This window comes from Triticum aestivum, chromosome 4B (assembly GCF_018294505.1).
Source record: "Triticum aestivum cultivar Chinese Spring chromosome 4B, IWGSC CS RefSeq v2.1, whole genome shotgun sequence".
NCBI lineage: Eukaryota > Viridiplantae > Streptophyta > Magnoliopsida > Poales > Poaceae > Triticum > Triticum aestivum.
The window spans coordinates 655,653,648-655,676,688 of record NC_057804.1 but is presented as its reverse complement, the minus strand read 5'-3'; the positions used below and the strand labels follow the sequence as shown (position 1 = coordinate 655,676,688).

Below are 23,041 nucleotides of genomic sequence, written 5' to 3'. Positions count from 1 at the left end.
GTTTGTCGACAAAGAAGGGACACCAGAGATAATCGGCCGGTTTGAGAAGATCAGAGATCAATGGCCCGCATTTGTGGCCCACAAGACATCGAAAAAGAGTAAGAAGATGACAGCGACAAACAAGATTAATGCTGCTAAGAAGAAGCATCACCATCGCATGGGGTCAGGTGGTTACCTCAAAGCCCGACCTTTGTGGGACAAGGCTGAGAATGACCTGATTGCTAAAGGGGTCGAACCAGAGACATTGAAATGGCCAGACCGTTGCCGGACTTGGTTCTTCAGGGTTGGCGGAACCTTGGACCCTGTATCAGGGAAGTGCGTTTGGACGGAAGAGCAGCTGCGAATACCCGTCAGGAGGCTTCAGGAGTATATCAAGAAAGCGCAGCAAGGGACGTTCGTTCCAGATAGAGAGAACGACAAGCTCAATGGCCCTTGGGAATCCTGAGCACCCTGGACGGACACGAGGCATGCCAGGCTCCCTTCCGTGGAAGGCTGGGTTTCCGGACTCAGGGGGTTACAAAACCCAGGAGAGGAGGAAGAAAGTGGACCATAGCCAACTGCAGGCGCTGCGTGAAAGGGTACAAGGGCTAGAGGAACGAGAAGCAGATCGCAGCAAACGACCTGCCGAAGCTTCCCCTGAAGCTACCCCGCCATCTCAGCGGAGAAGCAGCATGGCTTCCACCGAGCAGACTCAGCAGCTGGAGCCTGTCTTCACGGGCTACCCCGTGGATGCTATCACAGAGTCTCAACATTGCCACCTTATGACGCGATGGATGACATTGAAAGTCAAGGCGGTTGTTGGCTCTGTTATACCTAATGAACCTGGCTCAACCTACCACGGCCAGCCGATTCCAGAAGGATATGCAAGGGTGATGGTGGATCAAATAACGGACGGATTTGAGGACCTTGAGCTTGACCACCCTACGGGTGAAGGGGAGATTCGGCTGGGTTCTTCTCTGAAGACTCCATGCCTATGGCGGAAGGAGCTCATCAACCTTCCGAACTGGACGCCTCCGCCTCCTTCTCCTCCTCCTTCGGCGAGTCAGGGCACTCCGCCCCCTCCGGCGAGTGATCAGGGCACTCAGCCTCCTTCTCCGGCGCGTGGCGGCACTCCGCCTCCTTCTCTGCCTGCGCCGGCGAGCCCGAGAAGCCAGCTGCCTCCTCCTTCTCCGCCTCGTCAACAAGGGCAGAAGAGACCCGCCGCCGCTCCGGCTTCTCCGGCGCGTCGTCCTTCTCCTCCGTGTTGTAAGAAAGGAAAGACAGACGCAGCCGCTCCGTCTGCTCCGGCGTCTAGCAATACAGCCAGAGGCAGGCAATACAGATATGGTCCTTCTCTGAAGACTCCAGAGATGTTACCATACGAGAGGAGCAAGGAGGAAAACGCGATGATCGTGCAAGCCGAAGTGACCAACTTCTTTGAAGGGGTCAAAGCAAAGAAAAATCCACCTCCGGAGGAGAAGATAGATCCGGTAAAAGCGAAGCGTACTCTGGCTGCCCTGACGAAACCACCAAAGTCTCCGGTGAAAGACAACTATGAGCGCATTCTTACAAAGTCATTTATCGAAGCGGAGCGATCGGGAACTACTGTCAGTGCTCAAAGGTTAGAAGAACAACGAGCTAGGAAAAAAGTTGCCCAGCTCGGTGAACAAGCGAACCAATCGTTGCCCCCGCTCCAGGTGTCTAGCGTCGTCGCGAATCATCTGGGCGGGATGGTGCCCGGTTATAACGATCTTGGAGATTACCTGTCCGACGATGCACATTTTGATTTCTTGGAGGTGGACGAACACAGATATGTGTACGGGAAGCCTCTCGTCAAAGATGAAAAATCTCTAACAACGATGATGCGAAGATTCCATGATTGGTATATGAAAACCTGCAAAGAATCTGAGGGGAGGAATATTTTGACGCTCAGAGTTAAATAGGAGCATGACCTCGTTGGAATTGATTTGTTGAATGTTCCATTTGAGGAGTTCTTCGAGTTTTTCAATCTAAAGGCCCTCGATAAGTTAATGATCACTTGCTACTGCCTATAAGTAGTACTACTTCTGTCATTAAGTCTCTATATATAGGTCAGCTCTTTCATTGCATGTATTTTTAATTATTCTCACTATATTATGCAGATTGAAGATCGCCGAATTGAAGAAAAGACAAATCGGTGATATTGGTTTCATTAACACAAATCTCATAGATGCATATATGGTTAAATTTCAGGCCAAAGATACCAAGGCCAAGCTGCTAAAATCGTTTATATTAAATAAAAAAAAGCTATAATACTCTCCCCTTACAACTTCGACTGAGTGTTACTGTCTTGTGCATATTCGGTTTCCCTTATTAGTCGAGGTTATAGTAATGTAATTGATGAGTTATGCATGCGTGAGCAGGTTTCACTATATTCTCCTAGAGATTAAGCTTGAGAAGGGACTAGTAACTGTCTTAGACTCGAGACGAAAAGATCCCAAGAAGTACGCGGACATGACTGAAATTCTAGAGAAGTAAGTTAAATCGATCATTATCGCACCATATCGGCAACTTCAATTTGTTCATTTTCTGATATCAAGTAATTGTTTTCTTTGTCTGGCAGGGTTTGGAATAAATTCACCTCAAAAACTCCGGAACTGCCGAAGAAGCTGCAATTTAGACACCCGAAAGTAAGTACTATAGTAGCATATATGTTCCACGCATCTCCTAGTGATTCAAGCGCTAGTTTCATTAATACCATTTAGCATGCTTGCTAATTATCAGTTTGATTGACCTCTATTTCTTGTAAAGTGGTTGTGGCAGGAAGAAGGGACTAATTACTGTGGATACTACATTTGTGAGTCCATCCGCCACACGACCTGTGAGCGGGGCTACTACGAGAAACAATATGAAGTGCGTAAATAATTATATTCACAATTTTATTTTATTACCATCATTTGTGTTCAGTTTCATTTATTCATATATATGTATTGACCCCCTTCTTGAAATTAGATATTTCTGATGCGGGATGAACTCCTAGCACCAGATCGTATGCGAGGAATTCAAGAGGAATTGGCGGCATTCTTTCTTGACCATGTCATCGCTAAAGACGGAGAATACTATATGGACCCTGATGCGTTCAATTTTAATTAGGAGATTATATTGTAAAATATACTTATATTTTATATATGTAGCCAATAGCATCGGATAGATATACGAGAATTTGTTGTTCGACCAATCTCTCAGAGAAGGTGAGGTGGTCCATATCACTTCTCTTTGTATGCATCTGTTCATGATGATCTTCTGTTTCCTTCATTTGCTTAACTAGCTAGTGTGTCTAGTCCTCTCTATACGTATAGTACATAGCGTCGACCAAGCACGGAGATAAGAAAGGACACTTCTCTCTATTAATTAGCTAGCTAACACGATATATGAAACACCTAAATGAACCCTCCAAAACCCTCAAACCCTCCCCCCCTTTCAAAAAAAACAAAAACCCCAGCACCTGAGATGCTGACGCGTGGATGCCTATTGGTCCCGGTTGGTGCCACCAACCGGGACCAAAGGGCCTCCTGCCTGGGCTCGCCGCACCGGCCACGTGGAGGCCCATCTGTCCTGGTTTATGCAAGAACCGGGACTAAAGATTTAGGGCATTAGTACCGACACTTTAGTCTTGGTTCAAAAACCAGGACAAATGGCCCTCACGAACCGGGACAATAGGTCTTTTTTCTACTAGTGTCCTGCAGCCTGATCACATCATGTAAAACAGCTGCCTAATTAACATGCGCATGCAAGTCGCCTGCTGCTGACTATTCTTCAGCTCGAATCTTCAGGTCGTTGGACGCACTGGATAACAGGGTGTCGGGGCACCGGGTGCTATGGCACCTTTCCGTTTCCTCCATTCGCGCGTCAATCTTTAGTTTCTTTATAAGACTATCAGTTGCTTCTCCTATAGTTTGGACCAGCTAGACCGCTAGAGGTCAGTCCTCTAAACAAAATTGGGGGCAGTTGACTGACCACAAACTTGTTTTAGTCGTCTTCACCGACTTGAAAGCATTGAGATCCAAACACGTACAGGACTACATCAGCTGCTTGGCCGGTCCATTAGTTAGGAATGTGTGTAACATGTCTGTTAGAGCATCTACAATCATCAGAGTCAAATTTGGCCTCCTATGGTCCGTGGACACTGACCGATCATCCATTATTTGTCCGCGTAGGCAGCCCCTCCCCCCTCCCAAATCCACACAACCCATACAATGTGAGATGAACATAGATCACATTCGAACATAACAACATAGCATAGATCCGGTCTACAATCGAACAAAAAATGTACAGGTTCATCACCACACCTAGATACAAACGATAGATAAACGGAGGGGGAGGGCGCCAGACTTCACCATTTCCTCACAGGTCCCTTCTTCTTGGGGTCACTGGAGTGCCGGTTGTGCTCCTCCACGTAGGTGTCCACCACCGGAGGGGAGTCATTGTCGTCATCTCTCGGCATGCCACTACCAGACAAGGAGGAGGAGGAGATGATCCAACCAGATGTTGGGCAACGCAAGCCTGCTCCTTGGCTGAGTCGGGCTGCTTTTGCTAGGAAGCCGCTCTCGTGGGGCGCTTGGACTCCTCAATGCCAAGCCGGAGCACCTTCTAAAAAGTGATCCACCCTACATCATCACATCAATCACCAACTTGCTATCAGTGTTAACAACAACTCTACTGCAACCTAAATGAATTGCCAACATGAGCCCATTCTTCAAAGCTTACGATTTTGCGCATTCAACATTAATACCTTCTCTTCCCTTCAACGTATGTAACAAGCACCCACATCGAAGAGCGTACGTCTTTTTTTATCTTTTGCGGAAATCAATGTTGTGCATCTTAATTATGTGGCCTCCACCAAAAGAGAACCCATATGCCTCCTCCATTCAGAGCAACAGCTCGCCAGCAACTACTTATGGACCGTCTTAGTGTGACTCGCTAATCGGGTAGAGTTTTTACTTATACTAGATCATTGATGGCGCGCGTCGCCACGCCCGTCTATTTTGAATTTTTCTATAAGATATGAATTTCTGTAAATACTTGGAGACAGAGAACTTACGGAAAATGATAAATAGATTCAAATAAACTGTTTCATGTAAGTTTTTGGTTTCTTTTCAAATTACAGTAAATAATATCACACTAAGTTTGGATCGAGAAACAGATCTTTCACTCGGTGAATGAATGTCAACAATAACCTTAAACATTGACAGGCATGTTTTTTTTCTGCAGGACCTATTTTCCCCCCCTAGACTACACATGAGCAGGAAAGAGGTCAAACATGCCTCTGAGAAGAAAATGCATTGATATTCTACAAACATACCAAACAACAAAATAAGAACACACTCACGATTTGAGGTTGAAAAGGGATGGTCTGAAGTTGATACTATCTCTGCCTTCTTCAACTTCACAATATGTGTAAGCACAGGTGCCAACGGATTCCAGGAAATTCCTCCATTAGCTTGGTAACAGTTGAGGTAACAATGCATGCAACAGCTCAATAGAAACAAGAATCCACCACTCTATTCGACACTGATGGGCAAGAAGATGAACCAATCATCAAATACTTGGGGTGGGAAAAAAGATCATCATGTTGCTACGAGTACAACCTTCCGCACAACAGTATACCTTGTACTGAAAATGCTCATAATCATCATCTAGCGCACATTGTTGTAAAAGATATTATCTGCACATGCACAATCATAAAAGAAAAGCTACATACTACAAAGAAGCTTCTTCGGAAGGAATTTTAGTAGAAACACTCGAGGACCATGGACTGTCAGTGAAGATAGATAGACACCCCCCCTCTTGACAGGTGAAGCGAGTATTAAAAATGTCATGAAACTGATTGCACATACTTGTACTACGTAAATACGCTTACTTGCAGAAAAATTTCATACTAAATAAATATTATCTAACATGGATGAATCAACTAAGGGTTTTGGATCATTGATGATATTAAAGTCAAATCTGACATAGACAGGAAGCTAGAGCCAGATAGACATATTACTGATTAAGATGGATTTGTTAGAATACATCTTTGATGTGACTTATAAGGATCAAATAAATAAGGAAAGATTGTCTCATGCAGCAGATGAACCACACGTCTAGAGACATTTTCCGAAACAATTGATAGGATAATAGGCAAAATACAGTACTAAGAAGCCAGTGCATTGGGACAGCGACATATGACTAATGGATGGCTCGGAGGTCAAAAATAGCAAGCTAGGTGGTGCCATTCTAATTAACTATTGGACTAAGAATGTATTTAGGTGTGTTCTTAATCATATTTGAAGCTTGTTTCCTAGCATATAACAATTTTTCACTGAAGATAACGCAACAAGTGTAGGAAGTCTAAAAGATAGCCAGCGATGGAGTTGACCATTCAAGCAACATGTTTCCTCACATGTTTCTGGATATCTGGAGACCAAGTGAATGGAAATATATTACAACTAAGCAACAGAATCAGGACATCAGAATTGCAACAAAAAAGAAGATACGAACAGTAGAGGGTACTGCACCACACCGACCTGATTAGCTAGACAAACCCCACATTCATTTTGCAGCACCATATCTTGCTGGATGTTGGCCCCCTCCTGACCAATTAACCCATGTTATGGTCTAATTAAAACCGTACAAAGGAAATCAAGGTGTCAAATGCAAACAACCCATGTGATGGTCTTACTAAAGCCGTATGAAATGAAATCAAGGCGGAAAATGCAAACACTGGAATCTACAGCAACAATCTCATAGGCTAATATGCGTACGCTATCTGTCCCAATAATAAATCATATCGATCTACATAAACTATACATGGTCTATATATTTCCAAGAAACCGTCATTAGCCTTTCCCCATCACCTCTATCAGCTCATTTAGGCAAGTTGTCATCTAGGAGTATGCCGCTGCTTATGGAGGAGCAATCCTCATGACTCCTATTATGCAAGAACAGTAATAAAAGTATGCTCATGAATAAATGAAAAGGAATTCACAAAATAAATAAATGAAAAGGAGCCGACATGGATGGACTTGCTCCAAGCTCCTGTCTGTCTTGTGATCCTTACAACCAACATGAGATAGCTGGTGAAATATTTAGAGAACAAATTGGGTTAAAATACTCATAAATTGAAGATTGATAATGCTAATTCCAGAGAGAATTAGCAGATAACCGTCATGCCGAGCTAGATGGATGAATCGAAACCAGTTATTTATAGTTGGCGATTGATCATGCTAAATTCAGAAAGACTAAGCAGATAACCATCATGCCAAGCTAGATGGATGAATTGAAGCCATTTATTAATAGTTGGAGATTGATTTATGCTAAATTCAGGGAGACTGAGCAGATAACCATCATGCCGAGTTAGATGGATGAATCAAAACCAGTTATTTATAGCCAACTACTAACATTGTGACGAGAATATACCAATACATGTATATGATGTTATCAAATCAACTGTGAAGTGTCATTCTCATGTATATCCTCTTTTCAGTATTGTAGGTGTAGCACCTGAGAACAAGATGGGTGACATGATTCTTCGGATCAATGTTGCCTGCCCCCCTATGTCATGTCTTATTATCAAACAAAGCAAAGATGGTATCATGAGAAGGCGAAGTTTAGTTGTGACCAATGAGAATTAACATGGACTGGATATTCATGAGGATGGTGAGGCTCTGGAAGTTATCCATGCCAGAGATGGTAGTGGCGAGCGGCGCAACTACAGGTGGCACCATCGAGCAGCTTGGTTAGCTCCTCATCATTGCACACGGCGAGCTGAATGTGGCGGGGCACAATACAACTCTTTTTGTTGTCCCTGGCAGCATTGCCGGCCAGCTCCAGGACCTGCATCAATGGGAAAAAATGACAAGATTAGAACAAATATTCAGGCATTGCTATTAATCAACAGTACAGTCGAAAACAGATCTAAGAATAGCCTGATTAATGGGAACCCAGTAACGAACCAGGTCGAGGAATATAGGACCCAAAGAACAAGGGCAAGGATGAGACCAGTAGAAACGCACCCCTCAGCGGCGAGGCGCTCGTGGACGGTGGTGAGGTAGATGGGGACGCCGGCGCCAATACGCTTGGTGTACTTGCCAGTCTTGAGGAATCTAGCAATCCTGCCAACGGGGAACTACAGCCTGACCCTGGTGCTGCTCGACGTCAGCGTTTTGATTTTCGGTTTGTGATTTTTCTCGCCCTAGGCCGAGATGGCCGAATTTCGGTCATTTTTAAAAATTTCGGCCCAAATTTGACCAAATTTTGACTGAAATTTGATTAAAATTTGACCAAAATTTCTCAAATTTGACCAATTTCGGCGGAAGATAGATTTCGCCCTAGGCCGAGATGGCCGAAATTCGGCCGAAATCCATTTTTTTCGGCCGAAATTCAAAACCCTGCTCGACGTCCCCTCCTTGACCGCGCTGGAGTCGACTGCCTTCCCACAACCGACCATCTCAGTAAGCAACCATCTTGACAAGAGCTGCTACTGGAAGACAGAACAACCGCCACACACACATTAAAAATCAGAAAAAATGCATCTTTGACACCATCTATGCACGCATTGGAATCAACAATCTTACATTACAATTACCACACATTAGCAGATTGTATGTATAGTCAATACCAATTGGTATACATGTAGCATTAGAAAAAAAATTCTACATGCAAGTATTCACAGCAGCAACAATTCAGTCCTACGAGCAATAATCCACAAGGCATAAAGAAGCTCACCGAGGTAGAGCGACCACGTCTGGTGCGAGGTCGGGGTAGGGGTGAAGCAGCGGTGTCAGGGTCAATAGGGATGGGAGCACGGCGTTATTGCACGGGGTAAGGGTCGAGCGGCTGTTTCCGATGACTCATTCAAGGTAGAGGCGACGGGGTCGAGCGACGGGGTCCGGCGGCGTTGTCGAGGTCGGAGCGAGTGGATTGGACGCTGGCTTCGTGGTCGGGGTGAGGGCGATGGCTTCCGGCGTCGCGGTAAAGGAGAGGCGGGACTGGCGAGCGGATGAGCGATATGGCGAGATGCACGGCGGCGGGAGGGAGCAGAGGAGAGATGGCCGGCGGCAGTGCGATGCCCTCCGCTCAAGAAACCCTACGAGAAGGGAGTTGCGGAGGCGAGAGGATAGTAGAGGTGGGCTGGGCTCTCTGGTTGTACGTGCGATTGTACGCGTTGGGCTGCGAGAAATGGCCCAATGCACCAGAATCGTCCGTTTTGGCCCGTGGAGCAGCAGCCCACAGGACAGCTGGGCCAAATTAGCTCCACTGCGAAACAGTTCGCTTTGCACAATAAATCTGACGGCCAGAAACTCTCAGATCGTGAAAACAGACAGCCGAAAATCCAAATCACTATGAGGTCTCGCTTTAGGTGCGGTTATACTGTACTTAATATAAACCTAAAAAAATTCACTGATACTATATATCTATAAAAAGAATTCATATTTTACACACATACATACAAAATATATGTTAGTGTATTTTGGAGAAAATTTACATACATTTGAAAACTAAAGTTATACATGGAAAAAGATAATTATTGTATTACAGAAAAAATCTGACTTTTTCTTTCGTTTTCCTATTTCATATTTGTTTCCCTGCATTCGGGTTTCCCTTTTCGTGATTTCTTTTATTTATTTTTCGCCAGTTTACTTCCTTTTGATTATCTTTTTCACCTTTTTCAAGGTTTCAAATTCATAAAAAATATATTGAATTCTTGTATTCTATTTTAAATTTGAGAACAATGTAAGCATTTATTAATGTTTTCAAAAATATATTTTTTCTTTCTAAATTTATAAAAAATATTAAGTCCATTTTTAAAATTCATCAACAAATCCATTACTGAAGCAGGTCTTAGTAATATATTTATTTTATTTTTTGAAAGGAAACCAAGGCAAACAGTAGGAGCCGTTTTTTTTGTTTCCTGTGGCAGAGCGTTTATCTTGGCCAAGCACAGCAGCGCGATATACGGTTATGAATAAAAGCTCTTGTTTCCCACCCGTACTGATTTGTATTATGTCTCGCCCGTACAAATAGGGTTATGTGTCGCCGGCTCTGATTTCAAGATCACTTGTTAATGGTACTGTCGTGGTCCTAAGACTGACAGTAGAAAGGGGATAGATATGGAGAGGCAAGATCCCAGCTATGGTGAAGGTGTACACACGAGGTTTACGAGTTCAGGCCCTTCACAGTGGAAGTAACAGCCCTACGTCTCGGTGCCCGGAGGCGGTCGATTGGATTATGTGTGTGATATTACAGGGAGTGCGAACCCTTGTGCCAGAGGAGGGGGGTGGCTTATATAGAGTGCGCCAGGACCCAGTCATCCTCCATTACAAGGAACTTAATGTACATAAAGTGGGGGTGTTACTGGTAACGCCAGCCTTAAGTGTTGTTAATGACCTTAAAGACTACGGAGTGAACGCCTGTCCGTTGCCCCGCTGAGTGACTCTTGGTCTTCGATAGGTTGAGTGGTTCTCTGTATGGTCGAGTGACGGTAGGGAAGAAGACCTCCGAGTGACACGACCGTCGAGTGGATTGCACTCGACGTCCTCGGCTGGTGGTCTCTTGTTGTCTCTTGGACCTCTTATCTTCTAGGGTAGTGACCTTGGGTAGGACGTATAGGTCAGGCTTATGACCCTACCACAGGTTTGTATCCTTATCAGTAGCCCCCGAATGGATTAAGGTTCGAATGGAAAGTAGGTTGAAGTTGAACTCGTTCTGAGCTTTGTGTCTTCGTGAGAGTTTTCTGCAAGACTGAAATACTTACGTCGACGCTCTAGTGTCGACTCAGTCGCCTTGATCTATTCAGTGAGTTGTTGACTTAACTTATGGCATCATGCGCCGAGTGCTGCATTAGAGTGTGGGATCTTGGGCGCGATTGACTGTTGTGTATCCCGGATTTCGCGAGATACAAAATTTCGGGGAAGCGCGCGGGACGGAGGGCGCCGAAACGAGCGGACCGGATAAGCAGCAATGCCTCGATTACCGCGCCACCTTTTTCGCCATGTACGCTGCACGCGACTGTTGCGGGATTTGACAAGATCGCCTGGCCCCACGCGTCAGTCACTCGGAAGCGGCCCTTTATAAGGCGACGGGGCCGAGGCACCTGCACTGTGCATGCATGTTCCTCCTTCTCCTTCTTCCGCCCCTCCACCGCACCCAGCTCCTCCGCTCTCGACGCTGCTGCCCAGCCACCATGGTGAAGGACAAGACTGTGGCACTAGAGTGGGCAAAGAAGGAGATGGGGGCGGCGAAAGGCAAGAAGCAGAACCGCGGGTCGTCATCGCGCGCGGGGCTGCCGCCGGGCTGGATCCAGGGCGATTGGATCCGGTCTTCGGTCCGGAAAGAGGATCTGGTTGAGCTGGAGGAGTCTGGGCTGATCGCCAAGGGAGCGGCAAGGCTGCCGAAGGGGGAGATGGAACCGCAGCCTCAACCGGGTGAGTGTGTACTGCTCGCCACTCATGCAGCCTCAACCGAGTGAGTGTGTACTACTCGCCACTCACGTCGACCAAGGTTTTTCGCTCCCTCCGCATCCTTTCTTCCGAGGATTTCTGAACTTCTTTGGCGCTCAGCTCCACCATTTTTCTCCCAACACCATCACGTATTTGGCTGCATTCGTATCGATGTGTGAGAACTTCTTAGGGTGTCGACCGCACTGGGGTCTTTTCAAACATATCTTCACCATCCGGTCCCAGTCGGTCAAAAAGGCAAAGTCGAGTGACTCGAAAACCCACGTCATCCACATGTGTGGGGTTTTAGGTATCCACAAGAGGCATAGGAGTGCCTTTCCTGCCATGACTCTCCCTGAATCTGTTAGAGGCTGGCAGTCGAACTGGTTCTACTGCCAGGACATCGTAGCTCCAGGTCAGTCGACTGGTCTTCCCCACTTCTCATTCGACCGTGTTCAGACTCCTGCCCCACTGAAAGTAACTGCTGCTGAGACCGTGGAGACGAAGATGTTGGTGGAGAGAGTGGTCCAACTTATCAATGAGAGTGTCACCGGCCTGGACCTGCTGTAAGTTTTCCTCAGTCGACGCATCCAGCCTCTCACTAGTAGAAAAAGGACCTAATATGAGACACATTAGTGCCGGTTCGATTTTGAGCCGACACTAATGTGTCCATTAGTGCCGGTTCCAACGGCTAGCCGGCCGTTCTCATTAGTACCGGTTCGTGGCGAACCTTTAGTACCGGTTCGTGGCACGAACCAGTACTAAAGATGGTGGTGGCAGGGTGTTGTCAGTCTGGGGCCCGTCCAGCACCTTTAGTACCGGTTCGTGGCACGAACCGGTACTAAAGGTCGACCTACATAAACCCTTCGTCCACCCGAGCTCGCTCTGTTCTTCCCCTTTCCCCTCTCCTCCTCTGTTCTTCCCCTCTTCCTCTTGAGCTCATCACACATTTTGCCCAAAATTTGTCAAGATTTGAAGGCCCCCATCCATTCAAATGATCACAAAGGTTAGCAACTTTGTCCTTTCAACTCTTGCAATGCTTTGTATAGTTATTAATTTGGGAGAAATTATATTTGCTAGTATTTGATTTATATGCAATTTGAGGTCAAAAATAACACTTAGTTTGCATATGTAGGTGTGGTTTACTTAGTGCCTTCTAAATCTCCGTCGTAACCACCGTCGAGCGCCCGCACCGTCCCGTCGCCGGCACCACCTTGTGGTGAGGCTCTTGTTCATGAATGTTTTACATTACCAAATTGATGTTTGTGTGATTTGGATATATAGTTAATCATATAATTATCTTACCCGTACGTTGTTTGTTATACATAGTGCCATGGTTTTGATATCCGTCCCCGTCGGCCCTCGTCCTTGTTATGATTCAGATGTGGTATATTCTCTTTTAAAACTAGTTGTTGCATTTCGTGTTTATGACAAATTATGCCCATCAAGTTGACATAGATATTTTTATCTAGGAGGTATGTGAACCGGAAATTCTAACCGACCCTATTGTCGAGAGGTTAAATTTAGTTGAAAGAGAAAACGAGTATTTGAAAGAAAAATTGAAAAGAATTGAGGGGGAGAAGATGGAATTGGAGTTGCATGTTGCCGATGTCGCCGATGATCACAAGATCAAGATGGAGAAAATGAGGTTGAAGATTAGAAAGATTAGAAAATATGCCATTGATAGTATGGCTTGGTATCATTATGCTGTTGGATCAATTGTTACCTTAGTTGTGATCTTCATCGCATTTGTTGTTGCATTTAAATTCTTTAGCTAGAGAGTTATTTGTATGTTGCATTTAATTAAGTGTTGTATATGAACTTTATGTATGAACTTCATGTATGAACTTTATGTATGAACTTGTATTAATTTAGTCTATTCGGTGTTGTGTAATGAAGATGAGCCGACAATGGATGTATGATGACCGATGCTCTCCCGAGTTCATTAATGGCGTGCATACTTTTCTGCTTGCCACTGAGGCAAACAAGCGGGCGGATGGTTTTATGCCTTGTCCATGTGCTGGCTGTAAGAATGGTCACAGTTACTCTACGTCAATAACCATTCACGTCCACCTGTTTGAGTCCGGTTTCATGCCCCACTATAATGTTTGGACCAAGCACGGAGAAATAGGGGTTATGATGGAAGACAATGAAGAAGAAGAGGACGACGACGGCTATCCTGGCCATGGGTTCCCTGAATACGATGATACAACAATGGGGGAAGAAGTTGAGCCGACAATGCGGGAAGAAGCTGAAGAAGAGGCATCAGATGAGCCCGCTGATGATCTAGGTCGGGCCATTGCCGATGCAAGGAGAAACTGTGCAAGTGATCTGGAGAGGACGAAGTTGCAGCGCATGTTAGAGGATCACAAGAAATTGTTGTACCCGAATTGCGAAGCTGACAAAAAAAGTTGGGCACCACACTTGAATTGCTGCAATGGAAGGCAGAGAATGGTGTATCTGATAAGGGATTTGGAAAGTTGCTGGTAATGATAAAGAATATGCTTCCAAAGGACAACGAATTGCCCGAGAGTACGTATGAAGCAAAGAAGGCTGTCTGCCCTCTAGGGTTAGAGGTGCAAAAGATACATGCATGCCCTAATGACTGCATCCTCTACCGCGGTGAGTACGAGGATTTGAACGCTTGCCCGGTATGCGGTGCATTGCGTTATAAGATCAGTCGCGATGACCCTGGTGATGTCGAGGGCGAGCGCCCCAGGAAGAAGATTCCTGCCAAGGTGATGTGGTATGCTCCTATAATACCACGGTTGAAACGTTTGTTCCAAAACAAAGAGCATGCGAAGGCGATGCGGTGGCACGCAGAAGACCGTAAGAAAGACGGAAAGTTGAGAGTACCCGCTGACGGTTCGCAGTGGAGAAAAATCGAGAGAAAGTACTGGGAGGAGTTTGCAGGTGACCCAAGGAACGTATGGTTTGGTCTAAGCGCAGATGGCATTAATCCTTTTGGGGAGCAGAGCAGCAACCATAGCACGTGGCCTGTGACTCTATGTTTGTATAACCTTCCTCCTTGGTTGTGCATGAAGCGGAAGTTCATTATGATGCCAGTGCTCATCCAAGGCCCTAAGCAACCCGGCAACGACATTGATGTGTACCTAAGGCCATTAGTTGAAGAACTCTTACAACTGTGGAATGGAACAGGTGTACGTGCGTGGGATGAGCACATGGGGGAAGAATTTGACCTAAAGGCGTTGCTGTTCGTGACCATCAATGATTGGCCTGCTCTCAGTAACCTTTCAGGACAGACAAACAAGGGATACCGCGGATGCACGCACTGTTTGGATGATACCGACAGTATATATTTGAATAGTTGTAAGAAGAATGTGTACCTGGGACATCGTCGATTTCTTCCGAGCAGGCATCCCGTAAGAAAGAAAGGCAAGCATTTCAAAAGTGAGGCGGATCACCGGACGAAGCCTCGCCACCATACTGGTGCTGATGTACGTGATATGGTCAAGGATTTGAAGGTAATCTTTGGAAAGGGTCCTAGCGGACAACCTGTTCCGAAGGACGCTGACGGACGCGCACCCATGTGGAAGAAGAAATCTATATTTTGGACCTGCCATATTGGAAAGACCTAGAGGTCCGCTCCGCAATCGACGTGATGCACGTGACGAAGAATCTTTGCGTGACCCTTCTTGGCTTTTTGGGCGTGTATGCGAAGACAAAAGATACACCAGAGGCACGGGAGGACCAACAACGTATGCACGGAAAACACGACATACATCAGGGTCAGGCCAGCTACGCTCTTACCAAAGAAGAGAAGGAAATCTTCTTCGAATGCCTGCTCAGCATGAAGGTACCGTCTAGTTTCTCGTCGAATATAAAGGGAATAATAAATATGGCAGAGAAAAAGTTCCAGAACCTAAAGTCTCATGACTGCCACGTGATTATGACGCAACTCCTTCCGGTTGCATTAAGGGGGCTTCTACCGGAAAACGTTCGATTGGCCATTGTGAAGCTATGTGCATTCCTCAATGCAATCTCTCAGAAGGTAATCGATCCAGAAATCATACCAAGGTTACAGAATGATTTGGTGCAATGTCTTGTCAGTTTCGAGTTGGTGTTCCCACCATCCTTCTTCAACATCATGACGCACGTCTTAGTTCACCTTTGCGAAGAGATTAACGTTTTGGGTCATGTATTTCTACACAATATGTTCCCCTTTGAAAGGTTCATGGGAGTCTTAAAGAAATATGTTCATAACCATGCTAGGCCAGAAGGAAGCATCTCGAAGGGCCATGAAAATGAGGAGGTCATTGAGTTTTGTATTGACTTTATTCCTGACCTTAAGCCGATTGGTGTTCCTGAATCGCGGCATAAGGGCAGACTGGAAGGAAAAGGCACGCTAGGAGGGAATCAAATAATATGTATGGACGGGCATTCTCTCACTGAAGCACACTACACAGTTCTACACAATTCCGCCTTGGTGGCTCCGTATATGGAGGAACACAAGAATTTTCTACAGTCCAAACACCCGGAGAAGTCTGACGACTGGATTACACGTGAACAAACGAGGACTTTCGCCGGTTGGTTGCAGAAACATGCCCTGAATGATGGCGACATTCAAAATGACATGTACTCGCTGTCCCAGTTACCATCTTCGAATATAATGACTTTCAAAGGGTACCAGATAAATGGGAATACATTTTACACGATCGCCCAAGATAAGAAGAGCACCAACCAAAACAGTGGTGTCCGCTTTGATGCAACAACCAACACGGGAAAGGAAACATATTATGGTTACATAGAGGACATATGGGAACTTAACTATGGATCAGGTGATTTGAAGGTCCCTTTGTTTCGGTGCAAATGGGTCAATATGACACGAGGCGGGGTAACGGAAGACCCGCAGTACGGAATGACAACAGTGGATCTCAACAATCTTGCGTATGCAGACGAACCATTCGTCCTAGCCAATGATGTGGCGCAGGTTTTTTATGTGAAAGACATGTCTACCAGGCCGAGAAAAAGAAAAGATAAGGAAGCGAATGGATCATACGACGAGCCAAAGCGCCACATAGTTCTTTCAGGAAAAAGAAACATCGTGGGAGTGAATGACAAGACAGACATGTCAGAAGATTATGAAAAGTTTGATGAAATTGCTCCATTCACAGTGAATATTGACCCGAGCATCCAGTTAAATGATGAAGATTTTCCATGGCTACGGCGCAAAAGGACACACGAGAAGAAAAAGTTTCACACCCAAAGATCTGGGATGTGATCGGCTTCACTATCATCACTTTCTTCTGTGTTTCACACCCAGGAGGGAATGTCTGTAATAGTTAGGGTAGTTAATTATGTGTTTTGGCATTTGAAACGCGAAGAAATTTTATGTGCAAACAAATTCTTTTCATGCATTTACTGATTTTTTCCAGCTAAATGACCCTGAAATTGAAAAGCATTTGAAATGAACTCAGAAAAGGTTGAAAGTTGGCATGGTATCATAATTTCATACAAATAGCATGTGCAAAAAAGTAGAGAGGGTTACGGCAAAAATTGGATACACTTCGTGTACAAAATGGACAATCTTTTTCGAAGTATCAGGGTTTCCGACGAAAACTGAAATGTTACAAAGGCATTTCATTTTTTAAATAACCTAAGCATTACCAAATTGAATATAATAATAAAACACACTAATATTAAACATAAGAAAAAAGAATCACTGACAAATCTTTTTTCAAAGTTAAGTTATTCACAAACTAGTGATTCACACAAATTACAAATAATTCAAAATTTAAACTATTCGAATTTTAAAACTACCGGCACTAACAGAAAGTTTGTAAATTTTTGTACCTAAAGCAAAAATATTCATAAAGAAAATCTAAATGCAGCAAAAAATAACTCAAAAATAAATAAAACAAAAAAAGCAAAAAAAATTAAGAAAATAAAAAAGCCCGCCTACTGGGCCAAAGCGGCCTGCATACGACTAGAAACTCAACCTTTTGTTGGGCCAGGATGCAGGACCGCAATGGCCCAGCAGGCCCACATGGCAGCAATGAATAGGTAGGCCCAGTAGGCCTGCTTAGGAGAGGAGCTTGAGAGAGCTACCGCACCGGGGCTTATAAACCAGTGCGGTAGCCCTTCGACTAGCGAGGTGGGACTAAACTTGCCGCACCGCACTGCGCCAGCGCACCCCCTTTAGTACAGGGTCGTGGCACCAACCGGTACTAAAGGGGGGCCTTTAGTACCGGTTGGAGCCACCACCCGGTACTAAAGGGGGTGCGCTTCCCGCCGCTTGGCCTGATCAAAACAGACCTTTAGTACCAGTTGGTGGCTCCAACCGGTACTAAAGGTCCATCCTATATATACAACACTTAAAAAAATTAGTTTCCCTCTGTTTCTTCCCTCTATTTCCTCCCTCCGTCGCGCCGCCCTGCCCCGATCGACGCCGTCCCCGTCGACGTTGCCGCCCCCGCCCCTCGTCGCCGACCCCGGCCGTCCCCCGCCCCTCATCGCCGACCCCGGCCGTCCCCGCCCCTCGTCGCCGCCCCGTCGACGTCGCCGCCCCAGCCGTCCCCGTCCCCGTCATCCCCGTCGCCGCGCCCCGCCCCGCCCCGTCATCGCCGCCCCGTCCCGTCGCCCCGGCCGCCCCGCCCCATCGTCGTCGCCGCCCGTCCCGTCGCCCCGTCGTCGCCGCCCTGTCGTCGCCTCGCTGGTGAGCTCGCCCCGGCCGCCATGTCCACACACACACACTATACACACGCACACTACACACACACACACATTATTAGTTTGTTTTGTTAATTTTATTTTCTATTTTTTAGTTATAGAAATGTTAGGAAATTATTCTGTTTTTTAGTTATATAAATATTAGAAATGTTAGTTATATAGAAATGTTATAAATGTTTTCTGTTTTTTAGTTATAGAAACATTTATAGAAATGTTAGCAATTTTTCTGTTTTTTAGTTATATAAATATTAGAAATGTTAGTTATATAATTAGGAAATTTTAGAATTAGTTTTAGTTAGATGAATTAGATTAATGTCAAATTGTTAGAATTTGCATATATATAGAATTTTAGTTATCACAATCCAATCATTTAAAAAATGTTACTTTTTGCGGGCATATATTATTTGTTCTCGACGATATGCCCGTCCCGCATCCTCGCCGTCGACCCGTTCGCGACGACGTCATGCTTCAGGGGAGCCATGTCCGGGACTGGGCTCCGCCGGGCTGGCAGTGGGAGGTGCTACCTGGAGGGGCGCGCCGCTTGGTGAGGAACCCGACCTCGGGTCCCGTCGTCGACCCTGATCTTCTTTGGTGGCGTTCGCGTGGGCCACATTCGGTGCAGAGGCAGCCGGCCCCGCCGGAGGTGGTGCGTCGCCATGTCAGGGAGGAAGATGAGCACGTCCATCGCTACATGGCTGCTATGGACGACGTCAGGTTCTCCACTACTTGGCGGGTTCTTTGGGCAGATGACCGGAGATATGATCCTGTGATGGTTCCTTCTCTTTGGGTGTGCACCGCCCGCGCCCCAGGAACCGCGAGTGGCGCCCTAGATTCTTCTGTAGTACTCGATCTTTATTAGGTACCTAGCCAGTGATGTATTCGATATATAATATTCGAGACGATGTATTCGAGATTATATATATTAAGACGATGATGTATTCGAGATTATATATTCGAGACGATGTATTCGAGATTCAGTTTTTCCTTATTGATTAATTGCATCCATGCATTGTAATTTGAATACTAAATTGTTTTATATTTCTTCTGTATTAATTAGTAAAGTAAAAGCTATGGCGGACAATACCGGCAGAGAGAGAGAAGAGGAATTGTTCGACATCATACGCAGCCCTCACAGGCTAGATGATCTGAATGAAGATGACGGCTCCCAATATCTGAACAATACCGGAGAGGGTGATGAAAAGATATTCGATCTCGACGACCGAGCTGATGAAGTCATGAACTATGATTATGATGACACAGACAATGTTAGTGATGACACAGACAATGCTGATCTTCAAATAACAAAGACTTCCGGTGAGGTATATATTTATATAAGCATGCATCATGGTGATCATCACATGTTTTTTTATTGAAGATATATTAACGAATCGATCTTTCTTCTTTCAGCCCTCCGGATCGAGCAAATCTGCTTCTACAGACAGCAAGACAAAGCGAGGCCCGGGCAGATTGTTGAAGGATGGTGTAAAGTACCACATCGAATCCATCAAACTTAGTGGCGAACCCCTCACGCCTAAGAACGTTGCGGACAAGTGGACTCGTCAGTGCGGAGTTCTTGTGAAGGACAAACTCCCGATCTCCATTCAAGAATGGAAAGAGCCAAAGACTAAACGTCCAGGTGTTACTTGGGTCGATGGCAGAGCCAAAGAAGACCTGGTGAAATCTCTGATGGAACATTTCACCCTACCAGATCATTTCACTGAAGCAGATGTGAAGAAAGTCAAGGCCGCTGCTCTTAAGAAGATGGCAATTGCATTCAACACCCACAAGAAAACTGTATGGGCCAACTACCTCGCTAATGAAAGGAAGACTCCAGATTTCAAGGGAACACTGGAGAAGCAAAGAGAGCACTGGGACGATTTCGTGACCTTCAAGGATTCAGAATTATCTAAGGAACGGTCGATGAAAAACAAGGCAAATGCCGCAAGAAAGACGCAGTTCCATAGGCTGGGTCCAGGTGGCTACGCGGTGGGATTGCCTAAGTGGGATAAGTCTGAGCGAGAGATGGAGGATGCAGGGGTCACTCCGGTTACTAGGAACTGGCCCCCCAGGTGCAGAACTTGGTTCTATGTGCATGGGGGAGCGTTGGACCAGAAGACATGTGAAGTTTCGCGGAAGGCAAGTCTAAAAGGAGCCGAACAAAAGATAATTGACGCAATAGAAGAAGCTCGAAGGGGGGAGTTCACGCCCAACAGAGAGAACGACGAGCTTACGCGCGCCCTGGGAAATCCTGAACACCCGGGAAGAACACGAGGCAAGGGCGTTATTCCCTGGTATGAGGGCTTTTCGGACTGGAATGACGACTACAGGTCCCGTGCAAGAAAGAAGATGGAGGAGGAGAAGAAGAGGAAGTTGGAGGAGGAGCAGAGGAAGCAGGACGCAGAACGCCTTCAAGGCCTAGAAGCAAGGCACGCGGACCTGGCACTCAAATTCCAGCAGCAGCAGCAGCAGATCGACTCACTTAGCCAGGAAAGGGGGTCTCAGCAGCGGCAGCAGCAAGCGGATGATCGTCCAGCATTGGATAGCACCGTCCCATCCATGCCGAGAAGCAGCGTTGGTTCTGCCCCGGGCGACACACTGCTGGATACATACCCTGTGGATGACATCATAGAGAACACTAACTGTGAGCTACACTCCAAAATGAAGAACATATCCATGAAGGTGGCGGACGGCGTTGCTTTTCCAGTTACCCCCAAAGCAACCTACCATTGCATCCCGATTCCAGAGGGCTATGCTCGTGTCATGGTTGATGAAGTGGTGGACCCATATTCGGGGCTAACGCTTGACATTCCTGGAGGTGAAGACGAGCGCACACTGGGAGAGGCCATACATCGTATCATCCTATGGAGAAAGGATTGCATCATCTTTCGAAGTCAACCGACACCGCGTCGTCTGCCGACTCCTCCTCGAAGTCCGCCACCGAGTAAGCAGACTCCCGCTCCTCCAAGTCCACGAACGCGTGAGACGACTCCTCCTCGAAGTCCGCCACCTCCTCCAAGTCCCCGAACGCGTGAGCTGACTCCTCCGGTTTCAAGTCCGGCACAGCGTCATGCCACTTCTCCGGTTTCAAGTCCGGCACCGTGTCAGGCCACACCTCCTGCTTCAAGTCCGGCACATCGTCAGGCCACTTCTCCTGGTCCAACTCCACGTCAGCCGTCTCCGCCGTCTCAGCAATCGCAGAAGAGACATGCCGCAGCTTTGGTGCGTAGCGGTACGAGTCGAGGTAGTTCAGGAAGTACAGGCGGAGACAAGCGATATAAATATGGTCCAAGCCTCGCTCCTCTTCCTCAGAGGCCTTACGACATGACTAAGGAGCAAAACACAGCCATAGTGCAAGCCCAAGTGGACGCCCATTTTGGACCGAAACCGGCACCGCCGCCAAAGGAGAAAGTGCCTGAGAAAGTAATTGACCACTTCATTCGTATGGCTAGAGAACCAGCTCCCAAGCCTGTTGACTCGGACTATGAGCGCCAAATCAGGAAGGCACATCGAGCACGAGTACAGAAGGAAGCGAGCTCAAGCTCGAGCCAACAAGCAGCTGGCAAAAAATGCGGGAGAACCGTTCCCCAGTTGGGAGAACAGGCGGCGCAAGCGATCCCCCCCGCTTGTTGTGCCAACAACACATGAGAGGAGTAGTACGCGCGCCAAATATTATTGTGGGCAAACCGTTAGCGTTCCCCAGCAGGGCGATGTGGTAATAACAGAGGATCATATAATGCAGGCTCAAATGCTCAATATCTCTGTTGGACAACTCCTCGAAATCGAGCCCATGCCTACGCTTAAAGAATCGGAAATAGCATGGCAATATGTCCGGGGCAAACCTTTGGTCCATCCAGACAAGGTCAAGGACCTCCCAACGAGAATGTATCAATTGCATCAATGGTACATGAACATTACCAAGATTTCCAATCGAGAGTCCCTCATGGTGAATGTCAAGCATGAGCATTATTACCATGAGAAAGCTCTGATCATTGAGTATCCAGAACTATTTCAGTTATACAATCAAGACGCACTCGACAAGTCTATCGTCAGTTGCTATTGTCTGTAAGTGATTTCTTTCTGTAATTTAAGTCTCAAGCTAGTTATGTAGTGATAATTTTGATCAATCATTACATGTAATTATCCTCACTATATTCTTTTTCTGTGGTATTATATGCAGGATGAAGATGTATGAAATGAAAAAAGCTGGACGCTATGGCATTGGGTTCATTGACCCAAATACCATTAATCAGGACATATGGCAGATTGAACATTGTCAAGATGCTGTAGAGGAAAGCATGCTAGAGTTCTTGAAGCGCCTCAATAGCAGTGAAGATATACTACTTCCTTACAACTTCCCGTGAGTCACACTGTCTTGTACTACAAATTCTGTTTTTGCTTACTAGCTAGCTAGATGTTAATAATTAAGTGTATACGGTTTACGGTAGTTGATTAATTTTATGCACATGCCCGCTTAATTAAGACATGCAAACGTGTGCGTATGCAGTTGGCACTGGGTCTTGTTAGACATTAAAGTTGAGGAAGGAAAAGTTGAATTACTGGACTCACTAACTAAAGAAGATAAAGACTACACCATCGTGAAGGGGATAGTCAACGGGTAATTTCAATCATTATTAACTATATCTCAGCCTAATAATTATTAGTTCGTCATTTCCTGATATGAACTATTTAATAACCCCTTTATTAATTTTCTTTGCCGGCGGGCAGGGCATGGACAAAGTTCATCAAGGTGACTCCAGGCACGTGGCCAAAAAAGTTGTTTTGGCATCAATCCAAGGTAAGTAATTAAGTAGTACTAGCTAGCTACCATCTCTTTAATTCTTGTTTCAATATCATTAATTAATTATCATGCTTGATTAATCATTATCTGATTCAATTCCATTCTCGTAAAGGCC

General features: G+C 45.9%; 1 long non-coding RNA gene across 1 annotated transcript; it reads right to left on the bottom strand.

The window, feature by feature from the left end:
* Positions 1-4,271: 4,271 nt before the first annotated feature.
* LOC123089675 (uncharacterized) lies at positions 4,272-9,096 on the bottom strand. The gene is made up of 4 exons (XR_006442345.1): positions 8,728-9,096; positions 8,016-8,482; positions 5,348-7,836; positions 4,272-4,625 (listed from the first exon to the last, which is right to left on the bottom strand). It is a non-coding gene; the product is annotated as an uncharacterized lncRNA (long non-coding RNA).
* Positions 9,097-23,041: the final 13,945 nt, after the last annotated feature.